We start from the raw sequence: 25,483 nt of genomic DNA, 5'->3' as shown, positions 1-25,483 counted from the left end.
TGTATTAAAGGGATTCTAGATAACATGCAATGTGATACCTCAGTCTGTATTTCACTCGCTGAGCACGTGGTGTGTAACTTACAGCAGTGGTTTCCCCAGCCCTGCCACATGTCACATAAGAAACAGTTCTGAGGTGTTTGGCATCACACCTACTACTCGTTGGCAGCTGCTAGCCATGGCCATCTTTCAAACTCAGGATTAGGGTCTGGTCACTGTAAGAAGCTGTGGTTTTCTGCATAACTCAGAGCAATTGGCATTTCTAAAAATGGATGGTTGAAATGTGCTAGTCATAACATTCTGTTCTCCCCAACTTCATGAAGCACATGGTTATTTCAGCCGTTCCGTCTAAATGATTTTTACTGTGAAGATGTCTGTGTCTTTCCCTCAGCTGTCTGTCAGTGGTATTGACCCAGTTCACATGGACTTGGAATTAGAAATGAGAATCACCATAACCAAATCAAAGAGCAAAGATATTAAATATTGTTTTCTCTCTTACATGTAGCTACATACATGTATGTGTGTATATGTATATATATATGTATAGTTGAGAATTGGACTTGATGGTCCTTACGGGTCCCTTCCAACTTAAGTTATTCTATGATTGATTCTATAAGACACATACACACACACACGCACACACAAAGATGAGAAGTTTCCACTCTATTTCTGTTCTTTAACACTACTAGGGTATAGGGTTTATCTTACTCTTCTGTATCCACTATCACTGTGTTCCACTAATATACAGGAGTCCCTACTGTGGCCAGACCAGAGGCCTATTGTAATGTGCACTATGCAAACACAACAAAAAAAGAAAAACTGTCAAGAAAACAGATATAAATATAAAAATACAGATGAGACTGAAGGCACTGAGAAAAGTGAGGGAGGAGATGCTAAGGTTAGAGGTGAAAGTTTAGTATCTGTTTTCTTGAGAAATTTGCATATTTAGAATAATTTAAAGCAATTGAAGCATTATCCTAAGATGCATCCAGCCTTAGAAGTCACAAAATCAGATAACTTCTCCCACAAAAGGCAACATAGCTCAGGAGCTGACCGCATTGGCAGCCGTCGGACAGCATTGTTGTCATAACAGTTACAGACAGGTGAGAAGGTTACGCATTGTAGGAAGAAGTATCTTTTATCAGGCCAAGCGACATAATAGGAAGCAACGGACAAGCTTCTCAGGATAAGTGTCTCTCAGAGCAGGAAAACAGACTGCATTGTCTTTATTCATGGGGAGTTCCTCTTGTAAGATTTTTATGGCACTTAGAATTTCAGGCATTTAACTTATTAAATATTTATACAATGCTGATTAATAACACATTATGGCAATATTAGCACAATATTACCATTGCCTAAAATTACGTGATGTGCCGTGAAAGATCAAGCAAGTGGATGTATCAGGAGAGTGGTTGAACCTCAGTAGGACTGTACAGACAAAAAAGGTATGCAGGTAAGACCCTGAAACAAAATATACTATTTATCCATTCAAAGCTGGACTGCCTTCTACTCAGGTGTGTACAGATTGATATAAACATTATGTTTCAGATCTCTGCAATATAGAATCCATCTACAGTTAGAAGAGAGGATCCTCCCAACATTTTATTTTTAATATGAATTTTGACATTGGTTTCCCAAGGCATTGACAGTTGAACTCTTTGTACATTTGTTTATCAGACTGCACTTCCTAGATTTTGTATTATTGACTAATTTTCAGCTAATTGAAAGAGAAGTTTAAGTCTCAGAATTCCTCTGGGTTTCACAAAGAAAGTTAGCTGGTTAAAGGAGAATGCCAGGGATTGAAAGACAGGCAGAATTCATCTGTTATACATCTTGTTTTGGCAGCAGAACACATGTACCTACTGGCCAGTCAGCCAAGCATACTGACTGGCAAACAAAAACGTGCACAGCTTTGGGTAGTCACAGCTAATGACTAATTTCATCTGTTGTGTGGTTCATGAAACAACCTACTCTTATAGCCTTATCTGCAGAAGTGTTGCAATACAAAAAATTGGCAAAATTGTCAGTAAAGAAACATTGGAGACATATGTTATTCTCTACTGTCTGGCTGATTCAGCTTCACATTACAAATAACCTTCCAAATATGTGAGAGCTCCTGAAAGCCATTTCATGTAGCATGACATCCTACCAAACACAGTGCTGAAATGACACAGGGATATATTCAATTTTGATATTCACGATTTTTAGTAAGTGATAAACTAAGGCTCAACATCACTGGAGAGTACAAACAACAATCGTCTCATGCCTTGATGTGTTAGGACCACTGCAGAGTCCTGGAAGAGGGACAGAGGAAAGGAAACAACTGAGAGTACAGCTGCCTGATGTTGGAAGCTGAACTGAAATCCCCATTTCGCTCCATCCCTCGTGTTGCTCCTGCCCACCCTCATCCCGTGACAGCACTGTACCACTAAACAGAAAGACATGTCAGGGACTGCTCTGCTAAAAACCAAGTATTTTCCTGTGGGATTAACTTTTAATGGGACGAAGAAAATTTTCGGAATGACCACAGTGGAAGATTTGGGAGCTCTCATCTGGGACCAAGGGGAGGAGTTTGCTCCTTTCAATGTCAGTCCACCTTTAAGCTGGCTGGCTGAGATAATTCAGGATACCACTAGTTGCAGTATTTGGCCTGAACACTTTGCTGAAGAGACACACATTGGAAAGTCAGAACTGCAGAAGATGTGCTATGCAAATAGATCTGTCCTGATCTGCAATCAGACTAGAATCTACATCACATCCCCTGTGCTCTGAAGGAGCCGAAGTGACCTGTGGGCTCTGAAGGGGCATTCAGCAAAGCAAAACATTTTATTGGTATGTCAGAAACAGGCTTATATGGGAAGAGTGTTTCTTTCCTAGACAGAAGAATATTAAAGTGAATACAGGTTCACTAATATCTCTATTGTAGCAGGTGGATGTAATAATTTGGAACCTTTTTGTTTCAACACAAAATTTGGCCTGAAAACTTCCTTAAAACATGTTATAGAAAGCATACTGACTTCCTGTAAAATGTAAAAAAAAAAAAAAATCCCAAAATACTAACACTCATCTGGTCAGATTGAGTATTCCCTTATAACAATATTTAGTGTTGCGTATATAAACTCTAACACTGCAATAATAAATCTTGGCACTATAAATACACTGACTTGTAAGGCCTGACTTTTTAAAAGTGCAGTTCTATTCTGAGCTGGAACAATATGTTGTCCTTGAAACCTAGTTTAAAGCTTTTCTTTCAGCACACATTTTCTTTGCTCAGTGTTTTGTCACCAGAATGCAATACTCCTATTGACAGTGGCAGTGAGAGCAGAGAAGGGGTTTTTGCACAGGTTTTTTGTTTGTTTATTTGTTTGTTTGTACATATAAAATCATTGAATCTCTGCAATTTCATTTGAAGGACAGTGAGAGGTATTCAGCTCCTCACACAAAGTGCTAGAAAATGGTCGTGTGTCTGCCTGCCCACTCATCTCTAAGTCACTTTTCCTGTCTTTGACTAGACCCTGTCATTACTGAGTAACAGTTTTCTCTGCTGGAAAAAACAAACAAGCCAACAAACAAAAAAAAACCAACCACCCTGCTGTAAATTATTAGTACTCCAGGATTCTCAGATAGCACAATTTCCCTTTAATTTCCTATTACATCCCATTCCTCAAACAATGCAGGGAATGAGAAAGAGGAAGGAGTTTTCAGGAAATACCTTCTTATGTATTGCAGTTGCGTGAGTGTGGCCGGGACGTGTATGCCATAGAGGTGCCACATGCATACAGTCACCGTGCATCCATCTGGGGTCTCCTGCAAACCCCAGGGAAAGGCCACCTGCATGTTAAGCAGGCAGGCAGTCCCTGGAGGTTCCCTCTCCAGCTAGGGTTCCTCCTTAACGAGAAGGAGGGAAGGAAGGGTTCTGAGTTATACAGGCAGAATGGGAAGCACCCAAAATGACAAAACGCTGAATTATTCATTGTGTAGTTTTTAATTGTTCTTGAAGTTCATGGTACCGTTTGTAGCTAAATCAGCTCAACGTTGCTGTTTTCCCCTCCTCGCCCTCCTTCCTGAGGACTAGAGAAGGAGGGAGCAAGACAGACATCCCTGAAGTGCTCCTATCAGTCCTGCTGCAGCTCCTGTTGTGCAGTAAGTCAGAACTGAGAACCAAATGCACAGTAAAAACAGAATGTCGCCAATTATTTGTAGGCATCAAGTATAGTCTCAGTTCTGATATTTAATAAAGTTTCTCAGTAAAGGTCAGAGTAGTCACTGTTCTAGATGAGACCAATCTAACCTGGTGCCGTATTTTTCACAGGGAATAGTAGCAATAAGTGCTTCAGGGGCAGCATCAAGAAATCCAGTTCTGTGCAATTATGGACTAAATGGCCCATGAGGAAAGTATTTCCCTGTCCTTCCTGAGCTGGTGTCTGGACAATGCCTGGATGCAGAGCAATGCATATACTGTTAAAAGAAGAGCATCACAGTTATGCATGGTATTTTCCAGATTAACCTGCAGTTCTCATTCAAATGGGACTGAAGACTCGGTCACAGTGACATCAGACAACAACAGCTAATTCCCTAAATTAAGTAAGCGGTACATGAGGAAAAATTATATTTCAAATGCTGTTTTGCTTTTTTTGGGTTTGGGTTTTTAGTTGGTTGGTTTGGGGATTTTGTTTGTTTGTTTGTTTTGTGGTGTGTTTTTGTTGTTATGGTTGATATTGTTGTTATATTTATATTTATATTTATTTTTATTTTCATTTTCATTTTTTATTATTTTTATTTTATGTCTGTTAGGCCCTACAGAACTAGAACAGCTAATTAGGGATATCCACTTGATATGTCTTTGTCTGTCATTTTTACACATGCCTTTATCATTTCACATCTTGAAAATATATTTCCCCATCTAAATTAACCATTTCCAACATTCAAAACCCACATTTCTGTTTCCTGAGTCACTTATGTTGTCTGGCTCTGAATTGCTTCTGGTTTTACTGTAGCATTTTGAGATGAGAAGATTACAACTCATTGATTCATGTAATGGCATTATGCATGCTAACATGTTGTTTCCTTTTTGACCACCAATGCAGAATGAGCAAAGGTCAATTAATCTAACACCACTGCTTATCCTTCCAATCAATATTGCCTCATTGTTTCCTTGTTCCCTCACATCTGCCTGTCTGTCATTACACTTGGATTGCAAGGTCTTCCAGGCTGGGGACATTTTACTCTGTAATGCATGAGCACAGTAGAGGTTCAATCAGTGTCTGGAGATTCTCTTGCAATACAAGTAGTTAATATACAGATGACAAGTAATAAAGCGTTCACATTGGTGCCATCATTTTATATTTTATTATTTTATTTTTCCGAGAGTGACTTCAGTTAATTTAGAACACAGTATTTTCTATGTATCAAATTATTTACTGGAATATGCATTACTTAGTATTTATCTTTATTGAATTTTAGTTGCCATCAAGCTGCACCTCCAACTCACTAAATTCCCTGAATCTATTAGATGCAAAATCTCAGACAGAACTTCTGTCTTGCGAAGTGTCTTTGCTGCAGATAGCTGGAAGCTGGAGGGTATACTAGGGGAAGTATTAATGTGTGCCTTTCTTCTTAGTATGCTCTTTTTCTATATGTTTGCTATCAGCAATAGGGTACTGGATGAAGCTGATTTATAATCTAACCCAGCGTAACTATTCTAATGTTGTTTTCCTGGAAGCTAATCATTACTTAGCTTTCCTAAATTCTTCCCATGTGGGATTTAGCAAGCGCTTTGAAAAACAGATAAAATGTTTCCAATCTTGTTTTGCCTACTATTTTGGTTACATATACAGAGAACATTTTAGGACCAAATCACCCTTTTATTAATCCACGAAATCAAACCTGTTTATCTTCCTCACACCAGGAAGTTTTATAAATTATCTTTTAATTACTGCTTCAACCAATATACCTGTTATTTAAAGAAAACTTGCAAGTGTTCAGTGTTCAAGATTTTTCTCAAAGCTATTTTAGATAGACATATTTCATCCCCTCAAACACTCTCACAAACTTCAAGATTTAGAACTACAAAAGACTTGAATGAAAAGTTGCAAACCTCTGTTATACTCTCAGCAGCTTCACTCTCAAACTCCAGAACTCAGACACAGAGTCCTGTACTTGGGAGCTGCTGTTGTTGGGTCTATTAATTTTTCTGAGTGCCTTTGTTTTTGATAGTATCTGATCTTTATTATTTTTCAAAAGGCAATCTTTTGCAAGGGTAGAAGTCATTTATCTTCCCTGTAACGTTCTCTTTAATTGTTTCTCCCTGATATCCATGCAAACGAACCAATTCAATCCCTAGAAGATTTCTTGTTTACAGTTTAGCAAAAGATGCTATTTATTTTTTCTCTGTTTAGGTATTTACCATTCAAATTCCATCTTATGACTCTGACTTTCCATCTTCTATTTTATGTGTGACATTATCTGAGTTCCATATTCTAACAGACAGGTGTTTGAGTGGAGTAATCTTGAGAGCCTTGCCCAGTACCCATGCCACCCTCCATTCTAAAACACAGGCACCTGAACTTTTGACTACTTGCCAGTGCTGCAGAACTGTAGAACTGATGGTTTTTATCTATAGTTCCTGTGCATCCAGCGTGGCCTCAGGACCCCTGCATCATCTGCTGTCAGTACAAATGAATGGGTTCAGCACCAAAGAGCTGGAGGTTGTGCCTCAGAACTACGTGTTAATACACAATCACAGGCATCATCTTCATGCTGCTAACATATTATTTGTGAAAAGTTTTTAAAGAACCATCATTTTCAAGGTTATTTTCTTTCAGCACTGTGATAGACATAAAGAAACAGTTCTTTGTTTTTTATTCTGACTTTACTGACAGTGACCATCGGTTTCTGTTTGGAAGGGCTGTTCTACTTTCTCAGTTCAAATGTTGGGCAGCTTTAACTGCAGCAGTAGGTTTCACCAAATTAACTAGATGCTCTCTAAATTAGCATATCCTGACTCTGCAGGTTGTCCATTAACTGATTCATTAATTAGAACAAGGTAGAGCACTACCTACTGTTACAAAGCAGAGTTTATTATGAGTGAAGATAATTAAATAGATAAGTATGAAATCACTCAGAGCACCATGAAAATGCTTCTCTAGAGCATTTCCTAGCTTGAGCAGCTTTAGTAAAAGTGCAAATAAAATTATTTCTAAACTCAAAATTGTATTTTATTTTCAAGAAAATAAACTTTTATGCAGATCTAGGAAAAGGTGATTTGGACTGCTGCTGAAATTAATAAGCTGAAATTATTCTTGTCTACTGAAAATTTTCTTCTTCATCTCTTGTGCTGGCCACAGTTCTACTGGCTACGTCTACACCAGTAAATTAAACAGATTATGGTTCATACTGTGGACCTGAAGCCAGCTGGCACTGCATAGTTCATATCAGTCCATAGAACTAAGCCTTCTTCCCTCCCAGAACAGAGTACCCAAGTCCAAATGGCCTGGTAAGAATGATCCCCTGTCCCTGGTGGCTTTCTAACTGTGCTCAGGTACAGCTGGCACACTCCAAAAACAAGTCAGGAATCATGCCAACAATTAATAGTATAGGTAACCACAGAGAGTTCTCTTGAACCCATGCCTGAACTATTTCACTTCCCAGCACAAAAATAGTGATTGTGTTTCCAACAGGACTGAATAAATGATACTTTTCATATCTTCTGGTCCCCTTCTCCACCCCCCACAAAAAAAAAAAAAAAAAAAAAAAAAAAAAAAAAAAAAAAAAGAGTTTCATTCTCTATTATTTCTGGAAAACAGAAAAGAATTACTAAAAAATAAGATGAAATTAACAATTTATCTGATACTATGTCAACCAGCTAAGTCACCAGCTTCTCAGAAGTTATTATCGGTAAACTGTAGGCAAAACCTCACAGGAGTGGTAATTGCAAAGTATGTATTCACCGATCCCAAAACATTATGTTTTCTCCTACTGTTACCTGCAGTGATGAAGAATCTCATTTCAGACAGCAGTTCACCTCACAAGAAGTTTCTGGAATGAAAGGTTCACTATCAGAGAAGTAAAGTACAAACCATCAGCTGATCTGCACAAAGGCAGTGGTTGTGAAGGAGACCAGAGTTGAGGTATGGTTCACCAAACTCACAACTTATCTGCCCGGAATATACATAGCTGTGAACTGTCAGTCCTAGTAGTTCACTATTCTTGCAAAGTGAGCTGCCTCATATAAATTTTGATTTGTTTTGTTTTCCAGGGAGCTGTAGGAATGGCTTTTAGAGCTAGACTAGTCCTCTTTAGACTCATAACACATACCAAAAAAAAAATTACTGTGGGTCATTACTTACTAGGAAGTGAGAGAACAGAATAAAACCAGCAAATTTATCTCCATTTCATCATATTTTAAGAACTTAAATGAACACCTTCATACCAAGCAGAAATAAAGTTCTTGACTAGAAATGGAGCTGGATGGCAAACAGGTTTTCCAGACTGGGCAAAGTGCAGAACACATTACAAAGCCTTAGAGAGGAGGAAGCCAATCTACAGAAAAGCTAATGGCTACGGCATTCACCCTGTGAGACAATGTCTAAGAACATGCTATGAATCTGAGAGAGGAGGAATTTCATCTTGCCTGTATCACCTCAGGTATATGTCCTCACCACCAGTCTATTAGCTTCCTCACATTTGGCCAAAAGTTTTTTACCTTCAAAAAACATTTTTCCAGATGTACTGCTGGAAGCAATAAATTTCTATTGCAAAATGTGATTTACCTGAATTGGCATTTTCCAACCAGAAATAATCTTACCCTGCTCTAGTAAGGGGTCTGTGTTATTTTAGATTGTTTGAAGAATTTCACTGCACAAAGTGCATTGCAACAGACACTTCGTTCTGAAACACTGAAAAAAAAATTGATTAGCTATAAATGACAACACAATCAATAACTAATTTCTTTAATGCTGTGCAGAATGAAATAATTAAAACAGCAGAAGGAAATGCTCATTCTCTTTGTGTTCCTCAGGTGATGAACATTTAAAAAGTCTGTGAAGAAAGACACAACAAAATACTGGTGCCCTACAATTGAACGGCAGACACATTTTTGAAGCTATTCATGTTCTTCCTTGTTCAGACTTGTGAAGTGTCTTCCAGTTCTATATATATACACATATATATATTTTTATTCACCTCTACATCCTCTGCTGTACTATTCTTAGATTTTCAACAATCTGATGTTTCTGTGGAGTATCAATGTCTGATTTTTACTTAGTACTTTGATCTCTCATTAGTCTTTATGCTATTTCAGGTGATATTCTATTGAAAGATCCACGTACTCACACTGCACATCTCCAAGAAATGACTGGGTAATTTCAGAAATAAGACAATCTAATAATTTAATCATTAATGGTGACTTATTTTTCTTCTTCCTTTTTTTTTTTCTTTTATCTATTCATGCTGGATTTTCTCTGCCCATGATAAACGATACTTCTGACATTCCATTCAGCAAAGAGAAGGAAGATTCCCAAAACAATATTCATTCAAAGTGAACAGTAAAGAACTTTGTTTCTGATTCTAATGCCACCTATCTCAGGACTTCCTAGGGCTTGTTTAACAGAAACCTCTTGATATTCCTTAGAAGCCCTGGAATTAAAAACTAGTTACTTTCCAACAGTTACTATTTAAATATTTCTGTGTCCATAAAATAATCTTTGTGACATATTTGAGACAATAAATATGACTCTAAAAGAAAATGTTCATATAGTTCTCAATCATTTACATGATACACAATGAGCTATACTTAATTGCCTACTATGATGATAATGCAAAACAACAATAACAAAAAATGCATGTTGTTTCCTTTGGTAAAGAAAACAGTTTATTACCATCTGCTTGCATGTGCATTTTTAAACCTTGCTCTAGTCTAGGGAACAGTTTAATGATTTTATTTTCTAAACCACTAAAAAAAAAAGTTCCTAATCTATTTAAAAAAAAAAAAATTTATATATATATATATTTATGCTCCTTCTTGCTGCATAGCAGAGGTTAGATCACTTAAAGTGTGACTTAAGAGAGTTTGATGGCAAGGTTCACTCTATTACTTCTTGCGTAGGGTTCTGGTGCCAGGCGACTCCAAAGTCTGGATCCTAGGTCTCTCGAGGCAAACTCTCAGGCATCTAACTTTGCAGAAATAAATAATTTAATGGAGTAGCACATCAGCAGGGTCAGCTCGAGCTGATTGCCTTCAAACAGGTGCTGAGCCAGCGTAGCAGTCCCTAGGTAATTATACCCTTAGAGACCATTTACCTGCCCCTCACACAACAATTCAGTCCAATAGCAATATTTGAGTCTCGGGTCATGTTGCTTCTCATTGGGTTATTTCACTGTCTTGAGACAGGCCCTTATCTTGTTTAAGCTGTAGACGTTGATAGTTTGTAGCTGCTTTGTTTTGCCCAAGTAGACACAAGTTCGGTAAATATGAGTGGAACTTTACAACAGAAACTTTAAAATTTCTGTAAATTTAGTCTGTCGTGTAATGCTAAGCACATAGCACACTAAAAATCATGCAACCTTATAATTCCAAGTAATTCTATTTCAAATGCACTTATTTAAGCTAAACGATGATTGTAAAACTTATATTGGGCTTATCCTATGACCTGTGATTAGTAAAAGATCATGGTCATACAGCCACGCTTGTCAAACAAGGAGAGCTCAAAGTAGGCTCACCCAGGCTGTAATATTTATGGAATGAAGTAGCTGGCTTGTAATCGAATTACTTACAGTGGGAAAGGTATGCACTAGACCCCTTGCAGAGGCAACTTATCAATGTTCAGTGTGCCGTTCTACTTCCTTGTGAGTTCTCCTTCCTGCTAGAAAGCAGCTCTACAGAGAGGGATCTGGGGGTTCTGGTTGATGGCAAGTTGAACACGAGCCAACAGTGTGCCCTGGCAGCCAAGAGGGCAACTGTGTCCTGGGTGCATCAAGCACAGCATTGCCAGCTGGGCGAGGGAGGGGATTGTCCCACTCTGCTCTGCACTGATGCGGCCTCACCTGGAGCACTGTGTGCAGTTCTGGGCACCACAGTATAAAAAGAGTATAAAGCTACTGAAGAGTGTCTAGAACAGGGCTATGAAGTCAGTGAAGGGTTTGGAGGGAAGCCATACGAGGAACAGCTGAAGTCACTTGGTTTGTTCAGCCTGGAGAAGAGGAAACCTCATCACGGTCTACAGCTTCCTCACACGGAGAAGAGGAAGGGCAGGTGCTGATCTCTTCTCTCTCGCAACCAATAACAGAACCCCAGGGAATGGCAGGAAAATGTGTCAGAAGAGGTTTAGGTTGGACATTAGGAGAAGGTTCTTTACCCAGAGGGTGGTGGAGCACTGGAACAGGCTTCCTAGTGAGGTGTCATGGCTTCAAGCCTGACAGTGACCAGACAACGCCCTCAGACACATGGTGTGAACTTTGGCGTTGTCCTGTGCAGGGACGGGAGTTGGACTTGGTCATCCTTGTGGGTCCTTTCCAACTCATGACATTCCATGATTCTAAGATTCCTAAAGGAGCTCTTGACACAGCTACAGTTCAGGCCTTTATTTCCTTTGGAGTCTGTACCAAACTGCTGCTGTTTTGGTTAGGGGTGGTTTAGTGCATTCATCACAATATTTTATAAAATTACTTTCTTGCTCATGTCACTGACTTTTCAGTGATTTAAATGCTCTCAGTAATGATGAAGCATTTACAGTTGCTGGAGATCTGACAAATGAAATACTTCCTTTCTGTTGCTTGGTTCCTTTTTTCATATTTCAAGCTTGAAGGCATTGGAAGCAGTGTAGGACAATGGGTATTTTAAAAACACTTTGTATATGCCAGCTACCAGCATTAAATTGTATATCATTCATATGAAAATCTATAACATTTTAACAGTTCTATAAGGCATTCCATGAAGATTTAACAATTTTATTGTGATTCCTTCAAAACACATAGCATTTTTCTGGCTTTTCATGCTTTCTGTCAGTATTGAAAATGATAACCCTGTCCAGTTTATCTGCACTAAATACATTACATGCCATTTCCACTCCATATCTTCAACCAGTATTTAATGCTTCTGTTTGCAATATTGTCAACATTACTAATGTCATCATATTTTTATGTAAGTTATATTGAATGATAATGACCTCAATTAAGCAAACAGGAAACCATGAAAAGAACATCATGATTAAATTAAATAATCATGGTGAGTGAGTGACAGAGTGAGTGAACATCCAACGCATAAATCAAAGGCTTCTGCCTGTTCTGACAGAATCAAACATGAAAGTATTCCTGTCAATAGCTGTAACAAGTTTAATGTATTGGCAGGTATGCTTTGCAGGTTAAGGTATACAAGATCAAACTGCAACAGCATCAGGTCAGTTTTTTGACTCCTGCTGTGTCTGTTATCATCTGATGGAGAACTGAAAAAATCCATTGACAATAAGTTATGAAAGGGAACCAGAAAAAACTTCAACAATTATTAGAAGTTTATACTGTGTACAGATTTAAAATTCATGTTTTATTTTTAAAAAACTGTGCATAGTTCAAAGATTAGCCTCCTTTACACTTAATATTTTCTTTTTAAAAAATGTGTATGCTTATAGTTATGATGCATATAAATAATATTTTCAAAATATTCTTCGCCTCAGTGATCTCTAAGGGTCTTACATTCACCTTTCTTTAATTAGTAGCCATTCTTCTTGTACTCGTATGATGAAAGTTTCCAGTATCATTATCTTCAACACATTTTGAACAATATTTTAAATATATTATTTTTACCAGAACTTGAATTTTTTTACAAACTGAAGCAAGTCATAAGACTCCTACCAACTTTAAACAGGGTGCAGATTTCTTCACTAGGATTCTTTATGAGTTTAAACCTAGGGAAAAAAACAAAACAAAACAAAACAAAACAAACGTCTAATCCCTTTCTGCCTCTTTATCACAAACTTCAGCCAGAAAATATATTAATCAGATTTTCCTAAAGGAATACAACACCTGACAACTAGATGGATCACACTACTGCTGAAAAAATAGCATTGCAATTGCAAAGTCAAGCTTTTCAAACTTAAATAATTCAGCTCTCCAAAATATATACAATATAGCAAATCCTTAATTTTAGTTACCACAATACTTTTCTACAAAACCGGAAACTCAGTCCACAAGATGGACAGTGTTTGCTTCATGATCAGCTATTTCATATTTTCTCTTTCCTTGTTGTTCACGGAATCCTGTGCTCTGTTTACTGCTTGCCATTAAAACCCTTCTCAGTAAAAAACATCCATTTGTTCACAGGCTTTTCACTATTAACACCACTGCCATATCTAGAAGTTTCTGAATACTTATACACTTTCATCCCAATTTTTTGAGCTAGACAATACATATTAGTATTACAGACAAGGAACTAAGATAGTGAGAGATCAAAATGCTCATTAATTTTGCTTGGGAACTTCTGAAAGTTCAGAAATATGCAGCCCTATACAGTCTATATGTGTTCAAAGATCATTTACCAAGGATTTTATTAATTATATTACTCAGGGCAGTCTTTGCCCTGTTCCTGACCACACCTGCTGTGTGTCCATCAGCTTCTATAACAAAAGATCCTACAGGCAGCAGTGTTGTTCACTACACAGCTTTGATTGCTGACCTGCACACTGAGTGAAAGCCTGGGGGAAAGCTACTTTAAAGGCATTTTGGAAATCTCTGTTACGATACATGTGTTTGAAAATTATGTTCTAAACCCCTGAAGGTCATCTGAGAACATGGTTTTAGTTCTAGTCTTGAATTTGACAGACATGGTATTAAATGCTTCATTAGCAATAACTGTTATAACATTAAATGAAAAGCACTTCTATTAGAATTAAATTCTGCATTAATAATCGCATTTCTGAAAACCTAACAAACTTATGTGACTAATGAGTTCAATTTCCTTAAACATATATTGCTAACTGATCTGTAATGTAAGTTCACATGATCATACATGTAACAGAGTAAGATTGATTATTTGCCAGAACAAAACAAAAGGTTAAGATGTCATTTCTAAATTTATAGTTTTCCTTAGCAGCCCTGTACCAGCTAAAATATTTTTTTTCTCAATATATTTAGTCACTTGGCACTTAAAAAGGACAAAAACAAAGGAGGGGGGTAAAATCATTTATGTCTGTTCAGGTTTCAACAATGAATTTCAGGCAGTTTGTGCTATGACTGATTGATAATATGTAATGCCTTTACATCTGTTTCTACTTTCATAAAAACTGATGTGAAGAAGAATTTAAAATAAAAGTGAGCCTAATCAGATTACCTTTTGCTGGTTTTCTCCTTTGTATTTCAGCCAAGCGCAAAATGAAACTGGTTCAAGGGTCTGAGATCACATCTCTGCCATAGAAGATGGGTAAAAAAATTCTACTCTAGTACCCTGGTTCTAATAATTATTTGCCTCAAATCCTACAATACTGCACATGAGAAACAAAACACAGTAACAAAAAAAAAAAAAACAAAAAAACAAAAACAACTGTTGCTTCCTAGACACTTATTTCAAAACTGTTTTCAAACATACAAATAAAATTCCATGCAATGGCAAGCACAGTGCTAAGTGTTTTTTAATTAAAGCAAATAACTTCTTAAAATGCTACTTCTATATACCATCAGAGACCCTTATTTAGCAAAGATACTTTACAAATTAATAACAGAACAATCACCACTGGTATTTCCTCTATGGTTTCTGCATTTTGCCCAGCAATGTATTTCTTATTATGTGCAATATTATACCAACTGAGCATACAGCAGAATATAAATTTTCTAATTATTAAATACAATTGCCACTAAGGCTTGCAGAAATTGTAAATGAGTCATCAAAGGCTCCTGAGTCATCTTTTTGTGTTGCTGAACTCGTGGTGTTAAAAATTTGCTGCATAGATTGGTGTTATTTATAATATCCCAAAACTGACTTTAACAGTCATCTTATGACAAGTCGTAACTGGTTTTTTAATTTATCGTGATCACTTCAGAAGAAAATGAAAACTCCTTATGAATTGTACCACTGAGGTACTGAGGGCTGGGGAGCAGCTCTGTGGGAGAAGATCTTGGAGCATGGCAGACAGCAAGCTGAGCATCAGCCTGCATTGAAGGAAGCAATTATCCTCCTCTGCTCAACACTTGTCAGACCATCAGACCACAGATAGAGCACTGTGTCCAGTTTTGGCTCAAGTGGTTGCCCAGATAAGTGGTAGATACCTCATCCCTGCAAACATTCAAGGCCAGGCTGGACGGGGCTCTGAGCACCCTGATCTGGTTCAAGATGTCCCTGCTATTGCAGGGCAGTTGGACTAGAGGACCTTTAAAGGTCCCTTCCAATGCAAACTGTTGTGTGATTCTAGACTACATGAGTCATATGGGTTGCTTCTAGTGCTAGTTTCCAAGCAAAACTCTGACAAATCATGAATCCTTTATGACAAATATATGACTAAAATGATACCACTACCGCGTAAGGGACAAAATAAGCCTAGCAAGCTGGAGCTCATACTATATAACTTGCTCTCTCAGAATTCTGCAGGATCTATCCAGTGGATCAATGCTTTCTTAGCTGCATCACTATTTTGCACCACAAATCTGGGTATGCTAATCATATGTCAAATAAGATGCAGTACAATGATGTTTCTCAGCCTCCTGTCCACAGACTGCTCATGGTATACAAGACATCAGAAGGCCAACCAAAAAAAAGTTCGCAGAAATGTTAATATATATGGGCGGACATGCATCCCTACATAACACATACATGCATGGATACATTTTCTTTCAATGGATGCATATTGATGCTACCTGCTCCAGTGTGCCTGAGCAGTTTCTCCTAGTTGCTGTCTCTATCTGCAGGTAGGCACTACTAAATGGTTAAATCTGCAGGCAGGTCACATTAAATAGTTTTCAATATTTTCAATGGAAATCTTTGCAACCGTAGCAGTTACAGTTTGATACTGGAAAACAATAGAGGAGATATTTTCCTAAATGATAATTACATTATCCATCATTCCTTCTATACTTGCTGATTCATTACATGATCCTGAGACACAGGATGGTTTGCAGACAAGTTTCTTAATGTTTAGGCAAAACAGAAGTTGACACTCTTCTGTAGAGCCTAAGAAATGTTTTTGAGAGTGTATTATCAATATCAAGCGGTGATGCATCATATTGCTGTTAAGCTTGCTAAAATAAAATTGTTCTGTGTATCACTGTACAACTGGCTCTGTTTATGCTCTCAGATGACCACAGTCATCAACAGAAAGCAAACACACATCATTAGTTGCCCTTTGCTGTCTTGAATTCTTGAGAAAGTGGCAAACTGTTTTAGCCCCTGGGGTCAGATAGCAGAGACATAAGCTCAAGAACAGAGCTAGAATTTTTACTTGTTTTGATTTGCATAGGAAATTATTTTACTTACTAGCATAAATTCTTAGAATTTGTGTAAGCTTTTTGCCTTTTTTGTGTGCGTAAGAGGCACAGAGAGTTCTCTTATTTGCTTTCAAACTAACATTTTTTCCTCCTGTATGTTTGATACACAAAGAAATGTGAACCATGCAACCTTCTCTGTGGCTTTTATCCTTTGTGAAGGTTACATTCATGAGATCTAGCATTGTAACTGCAGCTGAACATGATATGTTATTCAGCTGGGATTCTTGAAGTCAAGTTGTTTACAATTCTCTTGTGCACTTGTATTCTCAGCCCATAGGTCTGTTTATACTGTTCTTGCCCAGCTGAAAGCAATTCTGTCACCACGCCATAGGCTTCTACATAAGACTTAGAATTGCAGTGAGTTGAGTCAGTAGTATTGGCAAGCAGCCAGATTTCATTACTGCCTCAGGTTTTCTGACATTTAGCTAGTGGCCAGGTCAGGTTAATATAAAAGATATAGCAAGATATAGCAAAGAAAGGCTGTGTCTTCTTTATAAATTTAGTTTATTAAAACCATTATTTGGCCAGAACACTATAAACCTTTCTGACTAAAGTCATTGCCTGTGTGATGGAGTTGTAAACCTCTGATTTAGATACCTAAGAATCACTTACAGATTTTCTCATCTTTGCTAAAACTGAAAAGGTAAAAATTATGAAAACAGAGAAAATTTGAATCATTTTCCTAAGGAAAATGTTTGCTAATTATTGATTCCTTCTTTATAGAATAAAAGCTTGTAAGGAACTTTCAGTGTGGGTTTAACAGACAACTTTGATGGGGCATTGTCTCTTATACATTCATTGTGTAAAACATTGTCCCTTAAATTTAATAACAGGTATGTACTTCTACATTGTACTGATTCCTACTGTTTATACTAGCAGTTTCTACATTAGCTTTTCCTGATGCTTCAGTCAATCTGAAAACTTTGACATTTCTTCTAGCAAATGCAAAAGAAATGTTACCACAGCTCCCCTTACTGTCTCTCATGTTGATATTTGGAGAAAGAAGTTCAAATCTCTGCCAGAAAAGAAATTTTACACATCTTTAAGCAGTTTTAAGTATGTTTTAAGTGTCTGGAAGTTTAAGAGGTAAGAAGAAAGCTTTGATGGAATTTTTAAGCATTTAAAAGAGAACTGATAAGACACCGACTGTGTCTTACATTAAAACATGCTGGAGAGAGAACCAGACGTTCTTGAATCTCTGACATATGCCAAATCAATTAGAGTAGCCAATATGGCACAAAGTGTTCATATATATACACAACAGTAACCTTTCAACTGTTCTTGTGCTGATTGCTTCACATTACTTTGGCTCCTACGCTGACCATAACTCTCTTGTGGGAAATCACTGAATCCATATTAGGCAAACTACAGCTTGAACCACACAGCAGCCTGACTCAGGAAATGGACAGGACAAGGGTTATCAAATTCACTAATTTTGCTCAAAGTGCCGCTTGCTTTTCCTCACTTTTGCCTTTCTTTCAAATATTATATCCTTTAAGAAAGGGCTTTCCTACACAGAAGCACGTTTATGTCGCACGTTACCAGCTCTGATAAATTTAAATTAAGACAGGTGCATAAGGCAAAAAAAAATAATCACCTGGGGGGGGGAAAAAAAAAAGAAAAGGTAAATCTTTAAATGTCAAAGTCAATGAGGTCACAAAAAGACTCCTGCAAAACCATGTTCTTACTTAATAGACTTGAGTGCATTTTTTTTACCATTATATATATATGTTCCAAATAACAGCTGAAAAACATTGATGTCTAGCTCTTTGAGGAAAAATAAAGTCTCTGAAGAATTGTTCCCAATAGTATTTCATTATGCATCCATGTGGATAAATAGCTGGGCTGAATGTTTTTGATGTATAATATTGCCAAAAGGGAATCCTACTGTGCTCTTTCCAGTCAAGTATAGTTTTGGTTCATTAATTACCTGTCCTACAAGTGTGATCTGTTTCCAAACAGTTTACATGTAAATATGCTTATCAGCAAAGTACCCTACCACAAACCATGTTAGAAACTGCCTAAAACCTGACAACTGTAATGGTGCTGATCGAGGCTGACACTGCTGAGGAGTGCAGGTGGGACACTGGTATGGATGGCATTGCACGGTGATGACTGAGTGCCACAACACATACCAAGCATGATGCTGCCATGACCAGCAGTTATTGTCAATATCATTAATTAAACCTTTAAACATATTTCCCCTTATTGATTGACTGCTCCCTTGTGCTTCCCAAACAGTTTGAATTGGTAATGCTGAGATGTGAATTGTTTCTTACTGTTTCCAAGGGATGACTTAAATCACACATTACTCCTTGGGTCAGTTTTGTTGCCTAAACACGGGCCTTTAGCTGAATTTCAGATGCTCTGGAGTATTTGCCACTGTCAATACAGAAAAGCACAGATACCCACACTTTCTGTGGTGACAAATCCAATATACATATATTTTTAAATACAAGCTGTTTCAGAAAGATGGACCGCATTTGAAATCTTTGTGCTTTGAAATTGGGTCCACCTTTTTGAAATACCCTGTAATTCAAATGGCACTCTATATAGGTAATAATATCAAGCCTTCTACTTCCAAATCTAAAAACAATCTTCTTAAACTGAAGTTCATCATAAGAACATCTTCTGTCATCTTGGGACAGTCAGAGGAAGAATTTCTGTGCTTCTGAATGGGCCACGTGGGATGACTCCCACCCAAATGCTCCTGCATTATAGCAGCATGAAGAACTCCATCCCTCCAGGCAGAGCATTAAAAATAACTGGTGAGATCCCATAAGAAACATATATCTTTATTCTGATCTGTCTTAAAAACAATGTAGGTTAGCAACAGAGACATACAAAGCCAGGATCTGTATTCATCGTGATTAGGAATAGATTTGGATTGAAACATATTTACATAAGAGTGCGAGTGAAAGTGAAGAGATTGATTTGAAGAAGACAGGAATCTTGTGGTATTAACACATGCAGAAACTGTCTAGTGTAGGTACCAAAATTAATTCAAGACACTTGCCTAAGATTAATATAACGTAGTTTCAGTTAGCTTAAAGTTGTATGTCCAGTTTAATTTGTTCATATCTACTCCCTCTGTAAAATAGAACAGGGAAAAAAAGAAAGAAAAAAAACCCACAAACATAAATCGGTATGTCCAGAAGGTAATCTCACCTGCTCACCTGAGACAAATTTTATCCAAGAAAAACTGCTTTCTGAAGATTCTTTTTTTAGCTCTTAGCTATAGAGGAAACCTAGACAAATTGTGCAAATTAGACGTCAAACTTTTAGGTAGCTGATGATAGATGAGATGAAACCACTCCTGTGTGTCTTATCTAGACAAGTCTCATTCCAGCCAAGCAAAAACTAAAAATCTTACCTCTAACACATTTATTAAAAGGGAGAGGGTGAATACATTAAACTCCGCTAGAAGCTTTTCATATAGTCTGTGATTGTGTGTGGATGAATTGATCAGTGAGCGATAGGGAAATATTCACCTTTGCAGTAGAAACATGATCATCTTTCAAGGTCATGTCACTTCTCTACTGTAAATACCTGAATTGATTTTATTCAAATAATGGCACAACAAACAGATGACACTGTTTTGAATGGATGACACTACAACACCTGTAAATTTCAAAAGTTAGAAGTATTTACTTTGTGCCTGTACAAAAGTATTAGCTGTTGTGTGAAGGAAAAAATTAGCCAACCCAATCAAAATAGAATTCAGACTTTCCAGAGAATCCAAAGTAAACCTATTTATAAGCTCAAAGACTACATAGGAAACATATTTTTCTGGGATATCAGTTTATATGAGTATAAACAATCTTAATTTCCAAACCATATATGCTATAATGTGTCTGCCTGTAAAACCATTGAGGGCAGACTCAGTGGCCCACACACAGATCCACACCTTGGAGGAGGAGCTGAACACTAAACATCGTTGCTTTTCAACCTTCTTTCACTACAGCTGTCAAAAATATATAATTGCACTCTGTTTGAGCAAGAGTCCTAAAGAATTCTAATTTCTATTTACAGATAATGTAAAACCTGATTCCAATTGTACTATAACATAGGGAAGAATAAAATTGAGACTGTCTATTTTCCTCTAATTTTTTTTTGTTTTGTTTTCTGGAAAGGCATAAATGTAATAAAAAATAAAACTAATTTTCTCAGTTCTTTAAAATTGTTTAGAAAGAAATGGTAGAAACTGCTATAAATGACAATTTACAGTTCTACTGTTCTTTCTCATCAGGAATGAAGGAGATGATTGTTATCTGGAAACACAGTCTGTACACCGCATGCAGCCAAAGGGCAATGTGAAGTCAGAATGTAAATAAACCGTATAAGGAGGTTGTAAAGATTCTTCAGAATAAAAAAAAAAAAGTTTCTAATCCCACTGGAATGGCCTATCCAAAACCAGCTTCACTACATGAGGATGTTGTAGAGAAAGGAGTAATTTTTCCATCAGTTTCTACCAGTGTCATAAGATTCTCAGAGTATGTATGTGATAGTACCCTACATGAAATCAGAAAGTGAGATTAAACAGTTACAGAAGCCAAGCAGGAACAGTGAAACAGTAACGCAGATAAGGAATTTCTCTCAAACATAAAAATAAAATTTGTAGTTACCTAAAGGCAGGAATTATTTTCCCAAGTTTCACAGCACGGATCTTCTCACAAGACAAAACTTTTACCTGTTAAAAAACCCTAATTTTGTTTTGGCAAAGGGAAAGTGACATTTTTAATGACTGCAAGCTGGTTAGAGTGATAGCTACAGCACACAGACATAATGTGATTCTGAGGAGAACATGAGACCATGAATTTGAGAGTAAAAAACAAGCTTAGGTGAGGCAGTACAGGTCTCTTATTTTAAATCTATTTCTCCATGTGCTCTTTTATTTTGGCAAATAAATGATATTTTAAATAGCTTTCATCTGAATCATCACATACAAGCACCACCTGCAGACTCCTGAACTAAATCTTTTGCTGATGTTTAGTTTGTTCACTAATAGGAGGGTAAAATTCAGAGCCTGTGCATATTTTCATGTTATAACTCAATAAAAGGAAAAAAAAAAAAAGTGAGGAAGATAAGTAAAGTACAAACACTTGAAATAAGAAACCACTTGGAAGAAAAGCACAGAGGCAGGAGCAGAGATTTTTCCAATAGCTAAGGTTAAAAGGCCAGTCAAGAAACACATGTTACAAAGACAGAATAAAAACCAAAAGATGACAAAGCACAGACAGAGAAAAGGAAATTCTCAGGAAGTTCTAGGGAAAGCCTTAAAAGGTTCAGTAAGCTTAGGTATTTGGATGCTTATCTGAACTCACTCGCTGAATCTCCTGAAGATTTTTACAGTATTTGTAACAGCTTGGAGGTCATCCAGGAGATGACATCTTTCTCTGTATATTGTCAAACTATTCCTTGGAACATAACTAGGGTATAAATAGATTTTTAAAAATACTTTCTTAATCAACAGCTATCATAAGCTACATGGTATTTTGACTATTGGACTATAACAGTGGACGGAGCAATTTTTGCCTAGCCTGTATACCTTGGTTTTGCAATCAGCATTAGTTTAGCTATTTTTTGAATGCAGGAGACTTGTTTCACCAAACTACAAGTGTTCTACATCCTACTAATTCAGCTGTATGGAGCTGGGTCATACACTGCTCCAGGGTGCAGACTAGCCCCTTTACCCAGTTATAGACAATGTCAAGTAATAATGCATAGCTAGTCAATGTTATAAAGGTATTTCTCTCAGAAACTGAGAAAAGGTTATATTCTGACTGAGAAATAATACTTTCCTTGACAAGTCACATTAGCTCAAATTAGCTATTGGAAGGACCCAGTGTTCCCAAGAATGGAATTTTTGTTTAATTTATGAATTCAAAATTTAGTAACCATTCCATGTGCAAGAAAAGCTAAATGTAAATAAGAGGAATTAGCCACAGAAAATTGAAACCAAACACTTGCAATTTTTCATGCCAGTTTTCCTCAGTGCATCTCCAACTGAATCTTTTAATATATACACATAAACACTCACACACATCAGAATATACATATATATATATGTGTGTATATGTATATATATATATATATATACATATATTCAGATGACAGAACCAGAGAGGAAGAGCAGGTAGGAAAACAGAACAATAGGTCACATTGTTTATGAAGTTACTTTGCCCTGACACTCCATCAAATCTGGGTTGGAGAGGTAGCCTATTCAGCTTCAAGAGGACCTTTGAGTCAGTGTTTTAGATCTTCTGGTAAGGTAAGATGGTTTTCTTCTGTGAAGTAACAAAGGGGGAGACTTTGAGAGAACTATAGACCTACCTTTTAAGGCAACCAAGGTAAAAAGGAAATCCATACGGGAACCACAAAACTGACCCAAAATAACAAAACAAAACACATGTAGAATCTATTACTAATGAAATTACACTCAGTTGTAAAAGATTTCTATGGAAATCAAATGAATAAGACTCCTGTGATACAAATACTTACCCCTGCTGCAAGAAGTACTGGAGTATCACATGAATTTGTGTTTTGATAGACTGTGTCTGTTGAAAAGATTATTTATACATTATTAAATCCTAACCATAATCTTGTGATATTTTGGTACAAGGAGCCAGTACCATAATTATAGTTAATGTACATGAATAAATGAAGAGTTTAAGCAGGCAAGAAAAATGTGTAATATTGTTGCATAATTAAAAGCATGCATGATTTTATTTTTTGCAATTGAAATGTGATACAGAAGAGATGAGATACTAACTCCAGCTTACCATATAGTGTTAAAGGCAAAACAATTAAGCAAGAATACAGAAGAACCGGTGTAGCCATGTATCAATACGAAGAGAAACAATCAAGCTTTCTCAGGATATGTACTATTCCATACTTCAGGTATCACATGAGGATGGCTTATGTGTATGTAGGTATGAGGAGGAACAGCAATTAAGTCTTAACATTGTTACAGATTTGAAAGAATAGATTTTATTTCTTTGCAAAGGATAAAGAAAATAATTTAAATATCATCTTCTACAAACTGAAAAGGTTTTGAGCACGGGCACCTGGTGATTAATTCCTCTCAAAACCACAAATTCCCAGAGTCATAACTGAGCACTTGGAAAGGATTGAAAGTCCAATTAAAAAGCAGTATCATGTTTATGTTTCTCATGTCTTCCTGGAAACAGAGAGAAAATAGTTTCATATTCCAGTATGTCTCTCCCCTCTTAAGGCTTTTTCCACCCTTCTATCACTGTTTTCCCTCCAAGCTTCCTTCTCTTTATTTCTTCCTTAAAGAAATGAAAACCAAAAAAAAAAGGTGTTCTACATTTATCTAAAGGAGTATGAGTTTTCTGATAGTGGGCAGCTTCCAGACTCAGAGGGCTAGAATTGAGAAACTATAATATGCTTATCTGAATGGAATTTATGCCACTGAAAGACGAGCTGTAAGGAGCAACCTTTGATACCTTTTCTTCACCTGTGGTCTGAGAAGAAGTGAGAGTAAGTTAATTTATCCCATCTGAGATATAGGCATTCTTTTCCATATTTTGAATATGGAAGATTAGAATCAAGGTTTCCTTTCTCATTCTCAGCTGTTTCTCCAACTGTCATTTTGCAGTAGGACATGTTAGATGAGCAGCCTTTTTTCTTTTCTGTTGTGAGCAATGCAGAGTAACACTTATTTAGCTGAGGATAGCTTTGAAATGTTGTTACAACCTTTTCTCACAGCAAAGAATCTTCATATAAAAGCATGCCAGCATGCCAATAGTTTTCTCTGAAGCATCTCTTACTAAGCATAAGTTCACAGTAAGTATTATTATACACAAAGCAAAAGAATTCCAGATCCTAAAAATAACACTAGAGGTTCAAAAAGCTTCTTGCTTGCCCTCTAGTACCACCTAAAAATTCAGAATTTACTTTTTTTTCTTTTCCTTAAAAAAAAAAAAAATAAAAAAGAAAAAGAAAAAAGATTTCTGCCAATAGAAATACCTTATCAAGTAATTTTGAATATTAAAAAGCTCTATGATAATGCTGCTCTATCAGTTTATATATTGTGATGTGTAAAAGCTATAGTTGGAGATGACTGAAAAATGTGAGCAAATAAATCACAATTGATCTAGAAACAACAGGCTTTGGTGGAGACTAAGAATTTGATATGCTAGCAGTGTATCATAGATGTTAGTTATGTAATGACCAGTTTGAGCCACCCATTGCACTCACTTTGAGTTCTCTGCCAATAGCCTGCTGTGGTCCCACTGGGAGGTTGACCCATTCAAAGCATATTTCCATGAAAGAAAAATGAGGAATAAATTGGTGTATGTCCTGTAGCTGGATGCTCATTCTTGGGACCCAGCCCCCCAAAAGAAGCTATATCCTTCTAACCGGAATCAAGGCACCTCACAGGCTGTGCAACAGTTACATTCTTCATATATGCCAAAACAAAAGAAAACACATTTATTTCTGATAAAATATTTTAAATAGGACAGATATGTCCTCATATGACCTTCTTCCTGTTAATTTTTTTTAGCTCCCAAGATAAGTTATTTTTCTTTGGTAGTAGAGGAAATGTTTCATTCATCTTCGGTGATATCTAAAAATAAAACAAGCAGTACAACAGATGCCACTTTTATTTGGATATTGAAAACATGAAGAATTTTAATAGAAGATTTGAATTATCCTTCTCAAACTGACTTTATGTTTTTTCTAACATAAGTTTGAAAAAATAGATGTATTATAATTTGAAATAATTTATTTTCATTTTATGAGGGGAAAGATTACTAGGATAGAGGGAGAAAATGAGGATGCATTTGCTGACAGAAGCCTGACAGTGTTGAGGTTTCTAAGTTTTGGAAAAAGTACTCAGTGAAATAATTATATGACTGTTTTATATGATACACACAACTGATTCAACAAATGTGAGGTCCTCCTCAGAGACACACACATCTGACCTGGACTTGCAACCATTCAATACCTGGTCTAACTGCAGTTGCTGGTAACTAGACCTCCGTTAATTAAGATG

Source organism: Patagioenas fasciata, chromosome 1 (assembly GCF_037038585.1).
Source record: "Patagioenas fasciata isolate bPatFas1 chromosome 1, bPatFas1.hap1, whole genome shotgun sequence".
Classification (NCBI taxonomy): domain Eukaryota; kingdom Metazoa; phylum Chordata; class Aves; order Columbiformes; family Columbidae; genus Patagioenas; species Patagioenas fasciata.
Note: the sequence above shows the minus strand (reverse complement) of the source record.